Below are 5,296 nucleotides of genomic sequence, written 5' to 3'. Positions count from 1 at the left end.
AGAACCGGCAAACATAGCCATCAAGCAAACAAGCGAATTAAAAGTGAGAGTGTTTTTTGATAAACAAATCAAAAAGCTTTTTTTGTGTTTGAAATTGAGAGTGAAACCTGAGATTTTCATTTCTCAGCAAACACAACCAACCAGCCAAGCAAATAACTAATACATAAACATTTTGTCAATTTTTGGATGTAGTGGTAATTTTAAGCCCTGGTTTCTGCAAAGATTTGCCAATGTGTTGGTTAGCCAAGGAGGAATTTGACCAACACTTTTAACCACTTTGCCATGTATTGGTAATTTCCTTACCTTTAATTCTAGCAATGTGTTGGTAAACCAACACTTTGACATTTTGTGGTGCCTCAGTTTAAATTAGCGGCGAAATAATTGTGTTAGTAGTATCACCACCATAAAATATCATGTCGGTTTTTTTGTTGCTTACATTACGTTTTGTAGTTTTCCTTAAACCTCCAGTTTATTACATGTGAACCGTCAACAATTCACAGTGCCTATATTTTTTTGCATTTTGTAAAAAAACAAATTTTTAAAGAAAAATTCAATTTTCTCTCATTGCATTGATAGCGCATTTTAGTTTAGTTTGCATTTGAAGCCTTTGTCTTTTGTCTTTGATTGGATTTTCCAGTAGCTCTGTAATTGCAACTCCTTCAAAAGTAGGTTAACAGATGACGACATACATATGTGAACATGTTATTTTCACAAAATAAAAAAAACTAACTCAACGTCAAAGTGATAAAATTGCATATTTTCATGTTTGAAGAAAATTCAGACACCACTCAAAACACAAAAAAGTGAAATAATATTTTTGACATGCCATCAACTAATAAAAAATTGTCGAGTTTTGTGAACAAAAGCATTGTGATGTGTTATTTACAAAATCTTGGAATAGTTTTCAAAGATAAATCAAATCCGAGTTTCCAGACATTATTTTCGAATCTAAACATAAATTTCTTTGGAGCATATTCAAGTCTGTAACAAAACTAAACTCAATATTAATATATGGAACATGTTTCCGTAACCCCCAAAAGTTTTCATAACAGTGCAGAGTTACTTGGATAGAAAACCAAAATATGTATTTGAGAAGATTCTCAAAATATTTTTTAAAAATCCACGAGTTTGGGAAGATTCTCAAAATATTTTTTAAAAACTCCACGATCTAGGATGGAGCCTAAAATATTTTTTAAAAATGCATGAGATTGGATAGTGCCCAAAAATATGGTTTAAAATATTCACGAGCTTGAATACAGCCTCAAAATATTTTATTAAAATCCAAGAGCTTGGATAGAGGCGCAAAATATTTGTTCTATTAAAAAATCCATGAGCTGAAATATAGCCTCCAAATATTAAGGATTTAAAAAATTCATGAGCTTGGATAGTGCCGAAAAATATTTTTTAAAAAATTCACGAGCTTGAATACAGTTTCAAAATATTTTATTAAAATCCTCGAGCTCTATCCAAGCCCCAAATAGGGTTTTTTTTTAAATCCACGAGCTTGGAAAGATTCTCGAAATATTTTTTAAAAAAAAAAATCATGAGCTTGGATAGAACCTCAAAATTTTTTTCAAAGAATTCACGATCTTGAATAGATCGTCAAAATATTTTTTTAATCCAAGAGCTTGGATGGAGCCACAAAATATTTTTTAAAAAATCCACGAGCTTGGATGGAGCCACAAAATATTTTTTAAAAAATCCACGAGCTTGGATGGAGCCACAAAATATTTTTTAAAAAATCCACGAGCTTGGATGGAGCCACAAAATATTTTTTAAAAAATCCACGAGCTTGGATGGAGTCACAAAATATTTTTTAAAAAATCCACGAGCTTGGATGGAGCCACAAAATATTTTTTAAAAAATCCACGAGCTTGGATGGAGCCACAAAATATTTTTTAAAAAATCCACGAGCTTGGATGGAGCCACAAAATATTTTTAAAAAAATCCACGAGCTTGGATGGAGCCACAAAATATTTTTAAAAAAATCCACGAGCTTGGATGGAGCAACAAAATATTTTTTAAAAAATCCACGAGCTTGGATGGAGCCACAAAATATTTTTTAAAAAATCCACGAGCTTGGATGGAGCCACAAAATATTTTTTAAAAAATCCACGAGCTTGGATGGAGCCACAAAATATTTTTTAAAAAATCCACGAGCTTGGATGGAGCCACAAAATATTTTTTAAAAAATCCACGAGCTTGGATGGAGCCACAAAATATTTTTTAAAAAATCCACGAGCTTGGATGGAGCCACAAAATATTTTTTAAAAAATCCACGAGCTTAGATGGAGCCACAAAATATTTTTTAAAAAATCCACGAGCTTAGATGGAGCCACAAAATATTTTTTAAAAAATCCACGAGCTTGGATGGAGCCACAAAATATTTTTTAAAAAATCCACGAGCTTGGATGGAGCCACAAAATATTTTTTAAAAAATCCACGAGCTTGGATGGAGCCACAAAATATTTTTTAAAAAATCCACGAGCTTGGATGGAGCCACAAAATATTTTTTAAAAAATCCACGAGCTTGGATGGAGCCACAAAATATTTTTTAAAAAATCCACGAGCTTGAATGGAGCCACAAAATATTTTTTAAAAAATCCACGAGCTTGGATGGAGCCACAAAATATTTTGGAGCCACAAAATATTTTTTAAAAAATCCACGAGCTTGGATGGAGCCACAAAATATTTTTTAAAAAATCCACGAGCTTGGATGGAGCCTCAAAATATTTTTTTAAAAAATCCACGAGTTTGGATGGCGCCTCAAAATATTTTTAAAAAAAATTCACGAGCTTTGATATAGCCTTAATATAATTTTTAAAAAAAATCCACGAGATTGGATAGTGATTCAAAATATTTTTAAAAAAATTCACGATCTTGGATAGTGCCTTAAAATATTTAAAAAAGGCACTAGTTTAGATAGAGCTTTTTTAAATGAAGCCACAACATATTCTTTTAAAATATCGACGAGCTTAGAGAAAGCCTCAAAATATTTTTCAAAATCTACGAGCTTCGATAAGCCCTCAAACAATTTTTTTTAAAAATGCACGAGCTTGGTTATATTCTCAAAATATTTTTTTTAAATCCAAAGGATTGGATAGAGCCTCAACATATTTTTTAAAAAAATCACCAGGTTGGATGGAGCCTCAAAATACTTTTTAAAGAATTCAGGAGCTTGAACAGAGCCTCATTTTTTTTGAAAAAAAAAAAAAATCCAAGAGTTTGGATAAAGCCTGCATATTTTTATTAAAAAATCCAAGAGCTTGGATAGAGCCTCTAAATATTTTTTTAAAAAATCGGCGTGCTTGGGTAGCTCCTCAAAATATTTTTTAAGAAATTCAAAAGCGTGGATGGAGCATCAAAATATTTTTTACGACCTTGGATAGAGATTCAAAATATTTTTTTAAAAAAAAATCACGACCTGAATAGAGCCTCAAAATATTTTTTTTAATCCAAGAGTTTGGACAGGAGTGCAAAATATTTTTTGCTATTAAAAAATCCAAGAGCTTGAATATAGCCTCCAAATATTTAGGAAAAAAATCTAGAGCTTGCATATAGCCTCCAAATATTTATTAAAAAATCAAGAATGCGGATAAAGCCTCTAACTATTTTTTTTATATTCACGAGATTCGATAGAGCCTCAAAATATTTTTTAAAAAATACACATGCTTAGATGGAGCCTCAAAATATTTTTTAAAAAATTCACGAACTTGAATTTAGCCTCAATATAATTTTTAAAAAAATCCACGTTCTTGGAAAGCGAGAAAGAAAATATATTTATAAAAAAATCGATGGATAGTGCCTCAAAATATTTAAAAAATCTACGAGCTTAGATAGAGCATTTTTAAATGAAGCCACAAAATATTTTTTAAAATATCGACGAGCTTAGAGAAAGACTCAGAATATTTTTTTTAAAAATCCACGAGCTTCGATACACCCTCAAAATATTTTTTCTTTAAAATCACGAGCTTGGTTATATTCTCAAAATATTTTTTTTAAATTCCAAGAGCTTGGATAGTGCCTCAAAATTTTTAAAAAAATCCACGGGCTTGAATAGAGCCGGAAAATTTTTTTTACAAAATACACGGGCTTGGTTAGAGCCGCAACTTTTTTTTACAAAATCCACGGGATTGGATAGAGCCGCAAAATATTTTTTTTACAAAATCCACGAGCTTGGATAAAGGCTCAAAATATTTTTTAGAAAATTCACGAGCTTGGGTTGGTCCTCAAAATATGTTTTAAAAAATCCACGAGCTTGAATAGATTCTCAAAATATTTTTCGAAAAACCCCACGTATACAGATAGACTCCCAAAAATATTTGTAAAAAATTGACGAGTAAGCACAGACCCTCTAACATATTTTTAAACAAAAAAGTATCAGTCAGCTTTGCTGACAGAGATATACCCTGAGCCTCTGACCAAAAAAGCAGCAAACACAACGATTATTCCGTATATAAAATAAATTGATTTTGTATCATGACTTTGCTTCAAAATAGGTGGAATCCCTATGTACCGCTATGTGTGGCTATATAAAATCCTTGACATCTAGTGCAAAAAAAAAAATTAGTAAACAAACTTCTGATTTATAGAGAAAAGATCGTCTGCATTTTTTCCCAAATTTTCAGTAGGAGGTACCCGAAGCGGTTGACCGATACAGTCGATATTACAACCGCATACATGACAGGATTAAATAAAACGATGTGCAAAGTTTGAACCAATCAGAAACTCCCTGCAAAAGTTATCTTGCGGATTTGTTATTTTAGTTGGTGCAGTCAGAGTTTCTTGGAGTTTTTAGCCCATTATTTGAGGAAGGATGAACTTGCCCCGAAAAAATTGTGCCGTCGCAAAGGGGGCCGCAGGGACAACCTGCGGAAAAAAATGTCAAAACGATTCGAGAAGAGCTCTTCAACTTCACTTTTCCGAATTTTGTGTGGGAGGTACCCGAAAGAGTGGCCCTTAAAAATTCGAACCCGATCTATATGTGGAAGGAATAATACGATGTGCAAAGTTTGGACCAAATCAATTTGTTCCTTCGAGAGTCATCGTTATCGGGAGGAGTAGACCGTTATGGCCCATCTTTGAACTTAAACTAAGTTTGTACAGAATATTACGAATGCCAAATTTTGGACCCGCTGGTTGCTTCGTTCCAGAGTTTTCGTGAGTACCAGCCATACAGACAGACGGACATTGCCCAATCAACTCCGAATTGTTTGAAACATATTCGAGAGTCATCGTTATCGGGAGGAGTAGGCCGTTATGGCCCATCTTTGAACTTAAACTAAGTTTGGACAGA

The 5,296-nt window shown here is 32.6% G+C and overlaps 1 protein-coding gene across 2 annotated transcripts in view; it reads left to right on the top strand.

Moving 5' to 3' along the window:
- Ance-3 (angiotensin-converting enzyme Ance-3) overlaps positions 1-5,296 on the top strand; it is a 511,373-nt gene that overhangs the window by 391,353 nt on the left and 114,724 nt on the right. The window lies entirely within an intron of this gene.

Source organism: Musca autumnalis, unplaced genomic scaffold, assembly GCF_047663935.1.
Source record: "Musca autumnalis isolate F117 unplaced genomic scaffold, ASM4766393v1 scaffold_2, whole genome shotgun sequence".
In the NCBI taxonomy this organism is placed as follows: Eukaryota; Metazoa; Arthropoda; class Insecta; order Diptera; family Muscidae; genus Musca; species Musca autumnalis.
This window is presented reverse-complemented; position numbering and strand designations above follow the sequence as displayed.